Source organism: Podarcis filfolensis (assembly GCF_964270895.1).
Source record: "Podarcis filfolensis genome assembly, chromosome: 9".
In the NCBI taxonomy this organism is placed as follows: Eukaryota; Metazoa; Chordata; class Lepidosauria; order Squamata; family Lacertidae; genus Podarcis; species Podarcis filfolensis.
Window position 1 is genome coordinate 31,786,826 of NC_139610.1, and position 19,131 is coordinate 31,805,956.

The following is a 19,131-nucleotide window of genomic DNA, read 5'->3' on the forward strand; positions in this document are numbered from 1 at the left end:
TTTGTATATTAAACTCAATTCCTGAAATACCAGAACACCAAATGGGCAAACACATTTTCAAAACCACCACAACTAATAACTAACATGTCTGATACACACATAGAATCTGTCTTACATTGACTTCTACATGCAATAATTTGAAAAGAGAGAGAGAGAGAGAGAGAGAGAGAGAGAGAGAGAGCAGGAATGGACAACCTTTTTGAAGATCAAGGGCTAGGGGGTCCCCAAGCCAAAAAGGGGGAGGATCCACTCTCTCTCTCTCTCTCTCTCTCTCTCTCTCTCTCACACACACACACACACACACACACACACACACACACTTCCTCACCCGCTCCATCAGCCCACCTACTGCATGGATCCTCAGCCTCTGCTTGCCTCTGCACAGCCTCTCTCCCATTTATTCATTCATCATCAACATCAGTTCTTCTTCTTTCCTCTAAAATACCTTTCAGTCATGTGAGCGTCACCTGGATATTTTACATTCCAGTTTCTCTGACTGGTGTGACTTTGAAGTACTAAATAGAACACATCTAAACAGAACTGATACAGTTTCATTTCAATGTATGCCTGCAGTTCAGATGACTTACAATAATGCTAATAATCACATGTGCATAAAAGGAAGGTTCATTTTAAATTCATGTCATTCACATTATGCTGATGAGGCTTTTCTATTTTGGATAAGCTGCATTCTCTCTTCCTCTCCCTTCTGCTTTCTTTAGCGGTTAGTCTCTGTCATTGGCTCATCGCTGCCATTCTGCAACATGACAACTTCATTTGTACTTTATAAGTTCCCAACCCTAACTGAGAAAGTCTGCTCTGTGATGTTTGGGGAAAATGGTACATGTTGTGGCTTTCATCGTTTTGGAAATGATTCCAGCTGAAGTTTTACTTCCCAAAAGTGGGACTCGTTTTAACTGCTCATAAAATTCTCTCCACAACAGCTAGCTGCAGAGAAATTCTCCTGTTGTTTTTGGTAAGTTCACAAAGCCTCTGGAAAACACCTTTCAGTCATGTGACTAGCAGTCAAGAGCTATACATAAAAAGGCGGGGGGACCCAAATCCTCATTAATTTCCATGTACTGCTCTAGCTGCCTTCCTCGTAGTAAGATTTTGCCTCTTCCTTCCTTATTTTAAACAGAGGCACTGGTGGTAGAGTACACTAAGCCCAGCAAATGTCAAGCTTTGCTTTAAAATTATTGGTATTTAAGGGAGGCATAATACCATTAAGTCTAAAGCTATTAAGATTTTCCTAGTGAAAACACACAGGGCCATTTTATGCCGTTCTGACAGAGGGCTTTAAATAAGCCCCACTGTGCGGATGTTGTAGCTTTTTCTATTTCCCAGGGAGAAAATGTCAGGAGAGTTGTGGTGATGGCACTTGGTTTGTATAAGACTAATAAAAGGATCGAGATGTAGGCATGTTTCTCCAGTTCTGGATTCCCGCCCCCCTCCGTGGTCAGAACTTTGAAGTTTTTTAAAAGCTTTGTTCTCTTCCTCTTTGCCAGGCTAATAAAAAGAATTATTATTACTACCACATTTGTGTCTCTTGGATTTTTTTTTATTTTTTATTTGGCTAATGCAAGTACTTTTACAACATAATTGCGCCGAAAAAGAGCAATTAGAATTAAAGGAGCCTTGGCCAATAAGTACAGCACTTATTGCAATTATACTAGTAACATAGGAAACCTGAAAGCCTACTTGAATTACCCAAATGATACTTTAAAGAGAGAGAGAGAGAGAGAGAAGAATTGCTTTTAAACTTAACAAAACTCTTAATTGGTGGGGGAAGGGTGGTTGATATGAATCTGTGGTAACCAGATTTGCAGTCTGAACTGTTCGTCTGCCACACTGTTGGCCATCAAAGAAGGCCTGTCTCACCAAGCTTTCTATTTTCACAACAGGATATCTGGTTTCTTTTATGAGGATACAGCTAGGTTAATTTGGTTTAGTGGTTTGCTGGAGGTAAGCATGCTCTTCACAGCGCAAACACCAAAATCCCCCCCTCAAAGCAGTTTCCTGCTAATAGCCAAGGTCTGATTGGCAGTTTTGCATTGTAAAGTGTGATTTGGTTGGATAAATATGTTTAGTCTAGTAAGCACTTTAGTGATTGAGTGTCTGTTAATGGATAAAGGTGGATTACGGTGAAACCTCTACAGGCTGTCATTGAGCACTTTAGAGATGTGAGATGTCAGAAAGGCAAGGGAGGCAAATTAATGGGGAACTGTGACCAAACTCGGCAAAACTCGGACCATATTTTAAACATTGGGTGGTGCTAATTTTTGCATAGTTTTGAAGTCATAATCTCACCGGAGGACCCACAGCCCGACTGAACCTCCCAATCTGGCCTTACATTGCTGGATTTTGTCTGGAAATGTAGACAGAGAATTTAAAGGCAGTTTTCAGCACTGCATGAATGTAACTAGGATGACTGTTTATGCTTCCTTTTAATAGATTCTCCTTTTCCACAAGAATTATAGATCCAGAGAACATGGCAGACTTCTCTTACTTCCGCTGCCTCTCCCCTGGAGTTCCCTCTTGTTTCTCAACTCCAGACTTCCAACCTCAGGTGCAAAAGGTCCGTTTTAAGGTATGTATATTGGAATGTAATTACTTTTGGGAGGGCATTTCCTTTCTGCCCACAATAAAGAAAGCATGGTGCTAAAATGTTAAGAGTAAGCATATTGAATTTAAATAGCTGAAATTGATTCCTCCCCCCCCCCTTTTTTCTTTTTTAATTTATGGGTAATATCCAACTAAGTTGCACTCAAGAATAGTACTTTAATCGATGGAATCAAGTTGCTCAAGTCCACTGATTTCAGTTAGTCTACTCTGAGTAGGACTAGTGTGGTTTTTACTTCTGGAAATAAAAAATAAAAATTATTAGAGTATTTCTGAGCCAAGTCGTTAAAAACAACAACATGGCAGTGTACAATAAAATCATTAAACTATTTTGAAAATAATAAAATACAGAGCAAGGGACTAACAGCAGATCCAATTATTTATCTGAAAATGCTTGGTGGAACAGTCATGTTTTGGGCAGCCAGTGAAATATCAGAATTGTGATTGCCTGTCTGATTTTAACAGAAACGTTGTTTCAAAGTACTGGTGCCACCATGCCAAAGGCCTTAGTTTGCATAGAAACAAAACAAAGATGTGATAATTGGGAAACAGAAGGGCTTCTCCAGATGATCTGGCTGGTATGGAAGGGAAAAGATGGTCCTTCAGGTAACCCAGCCATAGGTCATTCAGGGCTTTATATGCCAACAGGAATACCTTGAACTCAGTTGCTGATGTACTGGCAGAGCAGTTTTCAGTACCAATGTAATATGCCCATGTGGAGTAGCTCTAGCAAAAAGCTAGTCTGCCGATTTCTGCACTAGCTGCAATTGCCAAACAAACCTCAGTTATGCTTTTTGTTATTGTTATTACAGAGTACAGTAATTCTAAACATTTTATTTCATATACAATGTTTATATGCAGCTTGATTATAATAAAACCTGTAAGCAATTTTTCCCCGCAAAAGCCCTTTGATTTTCAGAGGTCATTTCCTCTATGTACATAGGGTTGCAGCCTCTATTAATTATATATGAGAATTGATAAAAAAATATAGTTATACAAATATCCAGTTTTCCCCAAAACAGCCTTCTCATCAATAAGATTTTAAGCGCCATTTTTTCTTTTTTAAAAAAAATAATAATAATCTACCCTAATACTTTTACTAATATTCATGTACTGTGACACCACTGCTACATATGAGGCTGGTGAAAAGCCTTATATGAGGTGGTGAAAAGCAGCCTTTTCCAGTGTTATAATAGCTCAGGGCAGAGTCATAAATGGATTTTTCAAAATGTTATGCATTTTACGGAAGGCTTGAGAAGTACCTTTTTTTCTGCCATGGTATGGGTATTCAGTGCCATGCTTTATTCAACTTTAAATGGAGTAGGCCCATTGAGATTAATAGCCATTAATAGTTTAAGTCCATTAATTTCAGTGCAACTTCTCTGAGTAAAAATGTGTTGAATACAACCCAATAGGCCAGATTCAGCTCCCCTGTTCCACTAGCAGAAGCCAGCATAAGGACTACTGCTAGCACAATGGGCTTCCCTCCCCCTCTCCACCCCACCACTGCCCCCAGATTCACTCTGGAGGGATGGGGGAACCCCCAGAACAGCATACAAGAGGAGGAAATGGGAGGTTGTTCCAACAGGCGAGCAGAAATACATGCACCTACAGAACAACCTCCTTAGCTCTTGTACGTTGAATTCCATCCTATGTTTTTCACCTGGAACATGGTTTTCCTATAGAGGCATCCTCAGAGCATCTCACTGATCTGAAGGCAAAAGTGGTGTGTTCTGTGTGAGGACCAGGGCCTGTCACTGCTGCACATATAAATAAGCCCTTAGAGACAAACTAGCAGCTATTCTGGTTTGGATACAAGCAACCAGTGACTGGCTAGGGACGCGGGTGGCGCTGTGGGTAAAACCTCAGTGCCTAGGACTTGCCGATTGTATGTTCGGCGGTTCGAATCCCCGCGGCGGGGTGAGCTCCCGTTGTTCGGTCCCAGCTCCTGCCCACCTAGCAGTTCAAAAGCACCCCTAAGTGCAAGTAGATAAATAGGTACCGCTTTATAGCGGGAAGGTAAACGGCGTTTCCGTGTGCTGCGCTGGTGCTGGCTCGCAAGAGCAGCTTCGTCACGCTGGCCACGTGACCCGGAAGTGTCACCGGACAGCGCTGGCCCCCGGCCTCTTAAGTGAGATGGGCGCACAACCCTAGAGTCGGACACGACTGGCCCGTACGGGCAGGGGTACCTTTACCTTTAACCAGTGACTGACAGTAAAGTTTCTGCCTAAATGTACTGCTCCTAAGACTGGACTGTAAGTAAGAAGCCTATCTTAACAACTTGTAACACATACACACACACGTGCGCACACACACACCAACAAGATTGTTTCAATATGACAGCTTTAAATCTTTCAAGAAAGTTGATGTTTAAAACATGTTTGGCTATGAGAGAAGCCAAATTCTGAAATATGTCTTATTTTGATAGTAGGCTTAAGGAAATATATGATGGGAGAATGTACTGGCCTGCATATATGCAATTATGAATGAGCAAAAAGATATGAAGATAGCATGCAATGAGATATGAAAGGAGGAAATGATAGGTTTTTTATTTTTATGATACAACTCATTAAGTCATTTTTTCTACTGCTAGTAATCCTGTAGGAGATACAAACATTTAGAAATAAAATGATTAAAATGCAATTAATATATAAAGCATTTTATTAAACACTGCATACCACATAATAATCATCATAATCATCATCTCACTTCTTTGGAGGGGAAAATCAAACTGGACATCTTCCTTCAATTAATGCCCACCCCAGTTCACCTTCTCTCCTCTCCAACTTCCCCCATTGCTAACTTTTCACACACAATCATCTTCTCCACTCATCCAAGCCACTGGCATGTCTCCTCCTTTTGGAACTGGGCTGGTCCTTGAACTGCTACATGACTGTTCCCCCTTGTGCCCATGCCAGGGAAAGAGGGAATGGCTGAAGAAAGGAGAGCTCCACACTCACATCTGGGGCCTCCATCTGTTAGTAATAAATATATTTAACCTGTGCAGCATTTACTACATCTGATACAGTATTTTCTTGCCCTCACAAGCTATGGTGAAATAAGAAGGTGCTACCCCACCCAGCCAGGATGCGGGTGGTGCTGTGGGTTAAACCACAGAGCCTAGAACTTGCCGATCAGAAGGTCGGCGGTTCAAATCCCTGTGACGGGGTGAGCTCCCGTTGTTCGGTCCCTGCTCCTGCCAACCTAGCAGTTCAAAGTGCAAGTAGATAAATAGGTACCACTCCGGCAGGAAGGTAAACAGCATTTCCGTGCGCTGCTCTGGTTCGCCAGAAGTGGCTTAGTCATGCTGGCCGCATGACCCGGAAGCTGTACACCGGCTCCCTCGGCCAATAAAGCGAGATGAGCGCCGCAACCCCAGAGTCGGTCACGACTGGACCAAATGGTCAGGGGTCCCTTTACCTTTACCTTTACCCCACCCAGCAACCGCCCCACCCCAATCAAAGTCTCCCTTACCTTGGTTGTGTGGCAGCAAAGCGGCAGTGACAACAGGGGGTTCCAGCGAGATCTTGCTGAAAACCACTGGTGGTGCTGGCTCCACTTCTCTGCTGGTGGCAGAAGTGGCAGGGTAGGTAGGGTACCCATCAGGGCATCACTTTTGGGCTTCTGCACCCGAGGCAGCTGCCTCAACCCTCCTCATGGGCAGGGCAGCCCTGGATGCCAGGTTTGAGATGGTGTGGCTTATTCGGGGTGACTCAAAGGGCTTCTCTGTCTCATTTCCATGCCTCCAGAGCAAGTAACCATTACATCACATTGGCTCCCACAGCAAGACTCCCAATCACCCAGGCAACCAGGGCTTCTAGTTGTCCCTATGACTTTTTTAAATGTTGTCTTCTTATATTGTTCTCAGTCTTCCAGCTGGGTGGGGGAATAGTTCAACTAAGCTAGAAGAGTTCTATGAAGTCTTAGAAGATAGGATGCCAGTCAACAGGTGACAGTTCAGCGGTGTGTCAGCAAAAATAACACAAATTTAGAGAGCCAAGCGTTGTCCAGGAAGTTACAGCCTTCCCCAGTTTGCAGCCCTTGAGATATTCTGGACTACAACGCCCATCACTGACTGTTAGCATGCCCAATAGTCAGGGATTATGGGAGCTGTAGTCCAAAATATCTCAATGGCTGCAAGCTGGGGAACCCTGTATTAGACCAAGGAGGTTTTCCAACAGCTTGTTGCACCTGCAGAGATTTCTCTGTTCTGAAGGTTCTTAGGATTTCGGTCTCTGATGCCCTTATTATCTCTATTCCTGCCTGATCCAGAGACTGTCATACATTGCCTACAGAACTTGTGTTATGAGATGACTGGTAAATGCAGATAAGAAATGAATACACACACACACACACACACACAGTGTTAATTAAAGTCTCTTTAACCTTGTCTTCCTTTCTCTTTGATCCCCTTTACAAGAACAATATCTCACATTTCACTTTTACAATCACTTAGGTGTACAAAGCCTTTGGAAACGGGACTAGAGATAGAGAACCTTGCTTATGCGGCCATCTGGCGTGCTTTTTTATCACATTTTTAAAGGGCACTGGAACCATTGGATGGGCATGCTATTAAGTACTCATCCACTTATCAAGAGGAAGCAGCTGCCATGCTGATAGCGAGCCCTTTCTTATAAACAAACTCCTTTGAGTATGAATATTATATTTGTGTCTTTAAGCTGACTTCGCTATGCAGATAATAATATTCCAAAGGAATAGAATAGGTGGCAAAATTAGCAAATGAATTCAAAACACCTTGACAGCATTGGATACAGCCCAGTGTCTTCTCAGATTCAGCCAGTCCTCAACTAGGGTCTTCCGTAATGATCAATAGCCATTTGTACCAGGCCTCACTGGACAGCAATAGAAAAACAGCTGTTTCCACCTGGGAACTGTATGGAAGTTCTTTACAACTGTACAATAATAAACAGTGGGAAAGCTCAGCCCAGTTTAGAGCTCCTTTTGTTTGCACACTTTCACTATCTTTGCATTTGTTAGACTGTAATTTTCCTTGCAATTGTATTTTATCAGGCTATTGTTTGTGTAGCTTTGGATTCTGCTGCAAACGTATCTCAAATAAAATAAATGCCCAATTATATACCTCCCCCGCTTTCTTTTTGCATTTGCAAGTACATCGTTAGCAACTACAGAAGGCAGCTTGCATTTAGACAGAGTGCTCTTTAAGCAGCAAAGAATTACCCCTCCCTGGGAGAAAAAAAAGTCTAAATGCATAACATGATTTACCAGTTGTACGGCTCTAGGGTCTCAAATTCCCATAAATATAAGTGACAAATTATCAATAAATCATTCCTGGGCCTACCATATTGCGCCAATGTTTATTGAAATCCTCTACTAATAAATATGAGAGTCACCTTTCCTAGCTGTACCCTGAGAAACAAAGATGACAGCAATTACAAACAGACATGAAAAATGAAAAATATGACTTTTGCAAGTAACAATTCTTCCCAGGCCTCCTTGGTCGATTGACCTGTTCTAGAAGAATACTTTATTCCACAAACACTGCACCAAATTGATACTATTTGTTCTATATCAACAAAATTGCAGGCTATATAGTTTTGAAAGGGGAAGTTCTAACAGGTAACTCCTGACCTTGAGAGGATTAATTCCCTTCCTTTTTTATTATTAGTTGCAGATAATCTGTTTCAGGACCAAAAGGACTGTGTCTAAATAGCTGCTAATACTGTGCTGCATGATTTATGCTTTGAAATTCCAGTGTCACCACCATTAATCCCACAAAATTAAGTGGCAAGTGGAACAAACAGACGTGGCAATGTTCAGGGCTCAGTTATTACCCCTGTTATATTGAAATGTGGCATTATGGGCTGCGTGTCATAAATTTCCCCCCTGACAATATACCCAAACACATTTGGGTTTAAGTGTTGCTTACCTTGTATAAACAATGATGTATTGAATTGTCGAAGCAGGATCTGGCCCTTTATTCAATCCCACCCTGCACCTTCAGACACACCTCTCAAGAATTTCTTGAAATACAGATTTTCTCGTTCCTGAATCTGATATGAATAACAATTAACATGTTAAGGACATCCTTTTATTTTAACTCTCTTTTCTTTTACAGGACAATGCCTCAAGGGTATTGATAACAAAGATTCCCACCTTCAAGCAACTGAACCATGCTAGCTTCTAATTGTGCTTTTTTGCAGTTGTAAAGCAGTTCCTCACACCACCTGCATTAATAGATAAAAAGTATGCTGTGAATTTGTAACACACAGGTCTAATTCACAAACAGACACTGAAAGTCAAGTTTTGGTGATGCTCCCCAGAAATTATTGAATGGTTATAAACAAATGAAAATAAAAAGACCATTAATCACTTTATAAAAAATTAAAAACTTGTCCAGTGGCACCTTAGAGACCAACTAAGTTTGTTCTGGGTATAAGCTTTCGTGTGCATGCACACTTCTTCAGATACACCAATACGCTTATTGATACACTTATATTTTAAATGAATGATACACAGATATATAGCATGTACACTTAACGCAAGCAGATAGTGAAGACCAACTGTCAATTGCACACCCACCCACGCAACACCCCCATACCGCTCAACTATCCATTGGGACATCCCATTTTGGAGGGGGTCACATGACTCACGCAGGTCACGTGACTCACGCAGGAGAACAGCCCTGGAAGACAGGCACTGCTTTTCCACTGCAACATATTGGAGGGTATGCACCTCCTCAAAATGCACAATCCAATTACCCATATTTATTGTCAGTTCATGATAAAATTTGCCTTGCCATACAGCTAGAAGCTATAGGCCACCAGCTCCCCATGTGATTGTAATAAGCATAAATATCTACTTCTATGTGGCAAGCAGTCACTTGTAGTAATCTCCTAGACCTCAGACTGGAGGCCAAATGCAACCCACAAATCCTTTGGGACTCTCTCCGGGACACACCTCTCAGCAGCCCTCCTCCATGCCTTCCTTCAGTGCTTTTGCCTGCTTGAAATCTGTTCCTGAATGGTGATGATGCCTCTCACTTCCTGGGATGGAGAGATAAGAGAGTGTGTAGAAACTAGCCAATGCTTTCTCTTGCTGCTCCATCCATTTTTGCCTCTGGCCACCACCACTGGAACGAGGCTCTTGGAATGCGTTCCTCAGGCTGAAAAAGTTTATTCCTTTCCTTAAGCTTAAGCCTACAGCCAGGCCTAGAACACATGCTTTGTGCTTTAAAGGACAAATGAAAAACAAGAACATAATGGAGCTTCATAAATTCTCCTCAGTGTGTTGCCTGCTTGCCTCCCTCCCTGCCAATGTTGTATTCCTAACTTGCATGTAGTCACACCACCCTCATGAATTTTGGGGGAGCCACATCACCTCACCCTCCAAGGCCAGTCTTTGGCATGTTTATCAGAAGGTGTCCTATACCGTTTTATTCCTTATTTTAGAGTGTGAGGAGATAACAGCAACACAGCAGCCTCTTAATGAGCTGACATAAATCCAGTCTAGTCTGGAACCGTTTCCCCCCTCACTATTTTTAGCCATATGGCTCCGCTCCCAAGCAATACACACTGAGTTCACAGCTTAGTGGGGGCTCAACGGCAAGGTGAACCGCATATTGATTATTACCCAGAGCGACGTGAAGCTTGTGTCATGCATATACTAATGGGAGATAAAAACTCCTTATACCTTTAAACTTATCTTCATAAAACTTGGCAGGAGGTTAATTCCAGAAGGATCTGAGTTTTCTAAACAGTTTGGTTTAAAAGTTCAAAGGATTAAAGGATTAATTTGGGGGCCAGAGAGGCTAAGTCATTTCCTTATATATTTGTTTGACAAATGTTCTCATAAGCCAATGAAACACTCAGCGCTTGTCCCCATAATGCTGATGTATTATGGTAGGGCATGGTCTAGCTAATAGAGCATTTTGAGAGATGAGGGGTTAAATGTCCCAGAGCTGGTCACTGGGCATGGCCTATACTATGCTTCTGGAGCCCACCCTGGATTGCAATCCAGATACCAAATTCCCTTGGTTCTTGGTTGCCTCATCCCCATCCCTCTAAATCAGCCTTTCTCAAACTGTGGATCCCCAGATGTTGTTGAACTACAACTCCCATCACCCCCAGCTAGCAAGGCCAGAGCTCAGGGACGATGGGAGTTGTAGTCCAACAACATCTGGGGACCCACAGGTTGAGAACCGCTGCTCTAAATGTTCTGGAGACTCAAAAGCAAGACATGTAATACTACTTCCCTCCCTTCCGTCCGCACCAGGGATGGGGAAACCTGTGGCCCTTCAGGCTGTGGTTGGACTCCCATTGGCCCCAGACAGCATGGGCCAGGGTCAGGAATGATGGGAGTTGGAGTCCAGCAACTTCTCAAGGTTCCCATGGGTTCCTTGCACCTGTCCAACACCCTGCTTCCCTGAGTTGCAGGTGCTTGTCTCCCCAACCTACTCACAGCACCACTTTCTCCATATATTCCTAAAACTCCCAAATCACTCCTTTGATTTCATTCTCCAGTTCTCTTGCTCCTCCTATCTCCCTCTTCTTCTCCGCACAGTGATTAGGTATGTATAATAAATTGCATGTTGCTGCACACAGTCTATACCCAGCAGGGCCAATGTAAGAGTTGAGCATTGTCAGATACCCGCTGAAGCTCCCTTTGAGGGGACCCAACCTCTGATCCTCAGGTCCTTCTGGTCTTGCTACTCCTGGGGCTCCTCCTTGCTTTCACTGTCGATTCAGTTGCATGAACCGCCTTGAACTCAGATGTATTTGTGGAAAATGCAGGATATAAATAAACGTATGTCTATGATTTAACGAGGGAGTTGCCTCGGGTGGCAGCTTCTGGGCACCATAGAAGGTTGACAGATTGACAGCTATTTGAGTCTTATATTTTTTACTGTGGAATCATTTGGATTTTTTGCTTCAGGTGCCAAAACACCATGAACGGGCTGAGCATTCAGTTTGTCTGAATCTATCCAGACATGGGTCTTTCTTTCATATTCATTTTGACAAGTCACAGATTGAAATTTGATCCACTGAACTGTGGTGCACAGATAGTTGGACTAGATGGGAGAGACCCAGGTTTGGAGCCCTCCTCCATCATGAAGTTTCATGAGTGACTTGGGACCAGTCACTCTGTCTCACGCTAACCTACCTCACCCTGTTGTAAAGATGTAATAATACAAGTAAGGAAACCAAGTATGCCACTTTGCAGTCTTTGGAAAGAAGGGTTAAGATAAAAATGTAATAATACAATAAAAATCAGATCCATGACATTTACAACAGTGACAAAAAAAACCCCTGAAGTTTCTTTTTAACTGTCAACCATTCTGTTCTATTCATAGCTTTGTGCAACTCCACCAATGATGACAGCACAAAAAGAGATGAATCATTTTCTTTCAAACATTGAAAATGACATTTTAATGCTTCCAGATATCCCTATAATTGTCCCACAGTAGCTTTTGTGGCCTGGCTTTCCTTGCTAAAGTCTTGCCAGATTGTGATAATGATTTTATCCAGACAATTTTAAGCACAGGGTTGTTGTGCTTTTTTTAAAAGAAGAAGAAAACCAAACACAGGGCAATTTTGTCTGTATTTTATGTATAATTATTTAAAGATTCAGCAGATCAAATATATCACAATTTCCAGAAATGCAGGGTATTAAATTCCTTTCATTTTTAGCCAGGGCTTATTTGGAGCCAAAGCTTGGAAAGGTGTAGCCCTGGAACTTGTTCCCAAAGCCCTGGTTCAACACTGGAAGAAAGAGTGTCTAAGACCATATGCAAGGTAGATTTCATTCATACCTTAGGGCAGGGGCAGGAAATCATTTGTCAGCCCAAGAGCTAAATTGCCTCATTGCCAGTAGTGGGCAGAGACAGGGGCAAAAGAGGATCAAGAACAGATGTAACACTGTATAATGGGCTGAATTGCAGCCACACAAAAGTCAGACATTTCTATAAACACATCTCTTCTTCCACACAAGTAAGGAACGGTTCAAGGTGATATTACAGCCAGGGAAAAGAAGTATTCATGGAGGACATGGAACAAGGCCAGTGAGGGGTACAGGCTGGGAAGAAGGGGTATGTGGCCTGGGCAGATTCCTGGGGGCCTTATAGAAAGATCAAGAAGGCCACATTTGGCCCTTGGGCCCAACATTCCCTATATATGCCTAAGGGCATCTGTGAGACATTTCCACAACCACTTGGCTCATAACCACTGAGGCAAATGTACTTGAACATAGCAAGTGGCCTTACATTGCGTTGAACCATTGGTTTCCCCTTTCAAGAGCATACCAGCAATGAGCAGAGCTGGAGCCAACACTGGGTGGAGTTGTCTGTTTTCTCCCTCCCTTGCCTGCCTGCCTGCCTGCCTGCCTCTCTTCAACCCCCACTTTCACTCTCTCTGCCACCCCCTTTCACCCTAATTTTATGTCCACTTCCTGCCACCTGCCTGAAAATGCATCAAGACGCTCTACTGTTGCAGGTTTCGCATCCCTGATCTAGCCCAATAGCCAAGAACCTGATTGCCTCCCAACCCTGCCAGACAGATGTCAAGGACCAGACATCACCCTGACATCACCTTGAATTCAAGCTGCTCTGCAAAGGAATGCTGTCTCTTTGCCCATGGTGGTTTGATTTCAGACTCTACAGGCAAAGGAACTAGGAGCTGCAGTTGCCACTGGTTAACTAACTGTCAGTAGCCACAGGTCAAACTTTCCATAGTGATCTGCTCCACTTGGGATATCTGATCAGAACCCCTGGGTGAAACCACTCACAGGAAGCTTGCATTTGTTGCCAGATGCAATCCCACTTGCCAAGAACAATTGGGAGCATGCTCTATTATTGTTCTTTAGCAGCCATGTGTTTACCTGACCCTCACCTGATATTAGCATGGCTTGGGAAACATGACTCTGTGGGCCCTTAGACCAGAGGCTTCCCACTGCCAGTCATGACAGTGCTCTCAAATGTTTCAGGCTAGAGTCTTTTCCAGGACTACTTGGAGATGCTGAGAATTGAGCCTGGGACCTTCTGCATGCCGTGCTAAGGCAAAGCACTGCATGCATCCACTGCCATACACAAGATTCAGCAATACATGCAATGGCATCTTCTTCTTTGGCGATCACTCATAGCCGAGTAAGATAGTCTTCCATAAACACGGTTTTAACAGTGAGTCCGTAAGTGACTGTGGAGGCCAATTCTGGATCCACACATCCTTCCACATTAGGGACATAGGTTTCTGGGCAGGAGTTGATCATGGTGAGTGTTTGCCAAGGGCACCTTCCTCTTAGCTCATTTCTCCTTTTCATACTGAGTTCAAGTGTCTTCAAAACCCATGACACCTTTGGTAAAGGCTGTTCTCCAATTGGAGCACTCACAGGCCAGTGTTTCCCAGTTGTCGGTGTTTATACTACATATTACAAACCTCCAGATAGTAGTTTGAATAACCACCAAGCACAGACTTGTGTTCCACATCTCTTTTAAAAATCAGAACCTTAACTAAAGGCTGAGTCACCTGCAAATGAAGGCAATCTTTTTGCATTAGTTAAATTGAATTTTGCTTACTTGGACATAACTACATCACTCCATACAATTTTCAAATTAAAATATACGGCTGCCTGTGTCCCACGGCCTTGCTATAGTTTGCAGAAGCGAGATTCCTCCACATGATTCCAGATTAAAATTGGCTGTAACTTTAAAGAGAAACACAAATAGCATGAACAAGGCCAGCATGGAGGGGAGTTCTTGCAACTATCCAGGCAGAGCTCCTGCCCAGAGACCAACTCTTTGGCAAAGCCTCCATCACCACCCCGCCTCCCACTTTTCCTGTTTGATTGGTGGCCATGGTTATTGGGCATGGCAGGATGTGGGAGTCAAATCTGCTCTGAAACCCAAGGGAAAGGTGTTCCTCATTGGCAAAAGTCATATTTTACCACCAGACATGGGGAAAGCATGAACATATTGGAATTTAAACCAGCACTGTGCTTTATTTAGAAACAGCATGACCTCAATGTATTTTGTTTGGAAGTTAAGAAACAGCCCAGTCTGAAAGCCTTCAACCTCTGCATTTGTAACCAATACTAACTATAATTAATCATTCACATCAAATGATTAATTCGTGTTTTTCTGATCATGTTAAATATGTAAAGTATTCTTGGGAAATGCTTCAAAGGCCATAGGATCAATTTGTCATCCCCGCCCCCCACAAGCCACGGTGAAGCCAATTAGGAGCAGAGACACATTTAGGTAAGCAATCTGAGCAAATAGGTGGAAGTTTTCTTCTTCTGACTCCCATGCTTTTGTGTGTGCCTGTATCCATCACCATTCCCTAACCATCCACATCACATGGCAACAACTGAGGTAGGCCATGGCAAGCTACATGCGTAGTTCTGCACATTGATTGTGGTGTGGTTGTGGTGGAGAATCTCTGGGGATGGGAGGAAGCTGATATATGGAGGTTCTAGTCTTGAGGCAAGAGTTTGGACTTGGTGACCACCTGGACCGCTCATGGCCTCTGACTCTGTGGTATATCTAGCTTGCGAGTCAATATAATTCCAAGAATTCGGCAACATAACACTTCTAGCATCTTCCTCCTTTTCTTTTCTTTTCTTTTTCTTTATTATTTCCCCCCAGATGTGTTAGCTCTCCGGGTTGAATTTTATTTTTAATTTCCTGCTCTTACTTCTAACGACTCTGGTTCCTGTGCATTTTTGTTCTGTTCTCAACTGGTATTTGCAAGTTCTTCCAATGCCACATCATCAGCAAATTTATTTAATGTGATCTTTACTTTTTCTTCCCAACTGTGAATACAATACTTAATTAAAAACAGCCCTAGAACTGATCCCTGTGGAACCCTGGACACCATTCCCCCACTATTTTGCATTGTTAACCCCTTGCTCACCCTAAGAAGATGCACAGTGTCCCCATGGACCACTTTTAGTTCAGTTAGGAAACAAGGATAGGGTTACCTTCTTCTATGTCCCTTAGCACTGGTGGTAACTCCCTAATAAGCAGCAGTGAACAGCTGGGTCTGTGCTAGATCATCTTTTCAAAGAGAAGGATCCAGACTGGATTCAGAGCCTGCTTCAAAAACAGTCACGGCCTCCTTCAAATAATCCTGGGAACTGTAGTTTGTTAAAGGTGCTGAGATAGAAGACCCTCTATATACCTCACAGAACTATAATTCTCGAAGTGATTTTAACAGTCAATACCTCTTCCTGAGTAAACTCTGGGAACTGCAGGTCAGTGAGGGAAACAGGGGACTCTCAAGAACTCTCAGCACCCGTTACAAATACAGTTCCCAGGATTTAAACAGCTGAGGTAAGCTGTTTAAAATGGTATAATCCAAAATGGTTCAAATGTGCATTAAATATGCAAAATAGTCTGAGCACCATTTCTCTTCTCCTTATATTAGGGGACTCATTCGTTGGAAAAGCTGGAAAGAGCACCTGGACTTGGTCCACATGACTTTAGTGCTAAACTATGTCATAGCACCAGTAAAGAAGATAGGAAGAACAATCCAGTTCAGGTAAATGGTCCCCTAACAGATCTACAGTACCTATTACAATGCTTACCTGTTCAGTGGAAGTCAGAAAGATTGCCTGGACTGACTCAAAAGCCATCTTCATCTTTGTTTTTATTGGCAGCTGTCCTCAGCACTGACATAGATTTGGGGAGAGTAAACATTCAAGTGACAACCTGGATAGCTGGACTCTAGGTTCCACCACATGCTGACTGGCAGTAATGGGAGCCAATCATTGTTTTCCTGTGGTCTTCCCTTTGGCATGGAAAAGGTACTCTGTGGGGCCCCATGAACCTTTTGCTTAGTCTGCAACTTTGCCCATAATGCCAGAGAGCTTTGCAGAGCTGGAACCTGCGAAGGCTTCAGCACGTTTCCCCTCTGCACTGTAACTGAGAATCTTTGCCCTAAACTCTAGCAATATCACAGCACATGCCTCTTTTAGGAATAATTAGTACAGAATAATAAGAATGGCTTTTAAAAGTAAACCATCTTTGCTTGGCTCATGTTGTGTTTTTCAAATCGTAAAGGATCTATGTTGTTTCTGTTTTGTGCCCAGTTTATTGGCTGCCAGAAAAGAGCCCTCCACTTTGATTTTAATCATAGCCAGACAATACAAGGCCCAAGTCTTTAAAAGTAGCTGCACCAGCTAGTGCAGTCCCCTGCTGCGTCATTTCAAAGCAATGTATTTCATGCTGCTAACCCTACAGTACGATTCCTGTTTTAGCAGTGGCTCCAGTAGCAGACAACATCCAATTTGTACCTCTCACATAAATCCACATTATGCCAGTATTTGGGGAAGCAAACCATAAGCTTAGTAGGCAAGTAGTCTGTTAACAAATCTTTAACTATGATCTATTGTGCAGGAAAAGTGGAATTACGGAAGCTGAGTTTCACATTATTGAGTTCTCCTTTGCATTACCCAGAGGTGTTTGGGGTTTTTTTAACCTGAGATAATTATAAGTGTTTATTTTAGCTTTTAGCAACTTTAATCACATTATTTACCATGTGCTCATTTTGCCACTGAATGAAGCGATATTAGCCTGAACTTTCACTCACACATATACGAAACCTAAGTACAAAGGGAACCAAGTATGATGGTTTAGGCAACTAATTGTGCTAAACTTCACAGAAGCCAAAATGCAAATCTTTTACAAGGCATTAGTTGAATAGGCTGTCACATATTTAGTCCAAAGGACTTGCTGCTTCTCATCTCATGTCATCTCTTCTGGACTTTCAGTGCCCTTTGATTCTAATATCGTGATCTAGTCTTTGCATATAAATTGGTTTAGTGTTCTAGGGAAGCAAGTAACTTTTTAGAAATATATGCAGATCCATTAATGTGATGTAGCTCCCATTTATATCAATAGGTTGACTTGAGCATATTTGTTTTCTGAATTGCTCCTTCAATTTATATACCACTTAACACCTTAGGGCACTGTGCAGTATTCAGCTAAATAAATTCCCTGCTCTTCCCTCTGTGTACACCCCACGGCATCCTCATATATGCTCCAGAGAGTTGGGGGAAAGCCTTCTCTGTGGTGGCCCCACATTGCAGAATGACCTCCACTTGGGGAATATGGCAGACACCTATGGTGCAGGTGTTTTACCAGTTGATAAAAACTTACCATATTTACTTGAATGTGATGTGCACTTTTTTGGCCAAATTATGTCATGAGAATTAGGGCACACATTAAAAAACAATTTTTTTTTTGGTTTCAAGGTTTTGAAAATTGAGATGCGCATTAGATTTGATGGCGCATTAGATTCACATAAATACAGTACATGTTCACATAAGCATTCCTAGGCACTGTTCCTTTGCATCAGCTTTACTGACCTCTGTTTTTACTGAACAGCATGTTTTACTGTTAGATTATTGTACTGATTTTATCTTGTAAAATGCCTTGTTATTTTTTACAATGGAAGCTTATCTATAAATAATTTTCACCAAATGAATTAATTCTCTCTTTCAAATCTTAATGAAGTTGAATTGAATAATAAACGGGTACGAGATTATTTAACATATTAACCAATACACAATTTTCTGTGTATGCCATTTTTAACTTTGATATTGTGTTGTTCTGTGATGCTGTGAGCTGTCTTGGGTAGGCTTTGCTCGAAAAGCCGGCATATAAATGATGTTAAAAACAAGATACAATAAATTTATTATAGAAGTAAGCATGCCAGTCCCTCAAACTTATGCTAGTTGATTTATCATACGCCCAATAATAAATGTTGGAAATGTAAGGAAACTGAAGGTACTTTCTACCACCTTTGGTGGACGTGCCCAAGGATCAAGGTCTTCTGGGAAATGATTTATAATGAAATGAAAAAGGTGCTTAAATGCACATTCGTGAAGAAACCAGAAGCCTTCCTCCTGGGCATGGTAGGCCAATTGGTGTCAAGGAAAGATAGGACGTTTTTTATGTATGCTACAACAGCAGCAAGAGTACTTTTAGCAAAGTATTGGAAGACACAAGAACTACCCACACTGGAAGAATGGCAGACCAAGGTGATCGACTACATGGGACTGGCGGAGATGACTGGCAGAATCCGTGACCAAGGGAAAGAGACGGTGGAAGAAGACTGGAAGAAATTTAAAGTTTATCTTAAGAATTGTTGTAAAATTAATGAATGTTAAAATGTCTTGGGTAATGCAAAATAGAATTGCAGTGATAAACAATTGGATATGAGAAAAAAGATTTAAAGAAAGTGCTATAAGAAATTGAAATTAGGGGTTGCTGGAATGATTTAAAACAGGGATGCAGAAAGGGGAGGTATGGGGAAGTCGCTGAAAGAAGGTTTTAGGAAAGAAAGGTCAAGAAATTATACGTGTTTATATGTTTGTCTGTTTATGTATTGTGTTGTATTGTCTTTAATATGTGTTGAAAAACCAATAAAAAATTTATAAAAAAACAAAAACAAACTTATGCTAGTTGGTGGATAAATTCGGAATGGCTCCCGTGTAGAATTCTCCATTTGCCTATAAATCTCTACACTCGTTTCCACC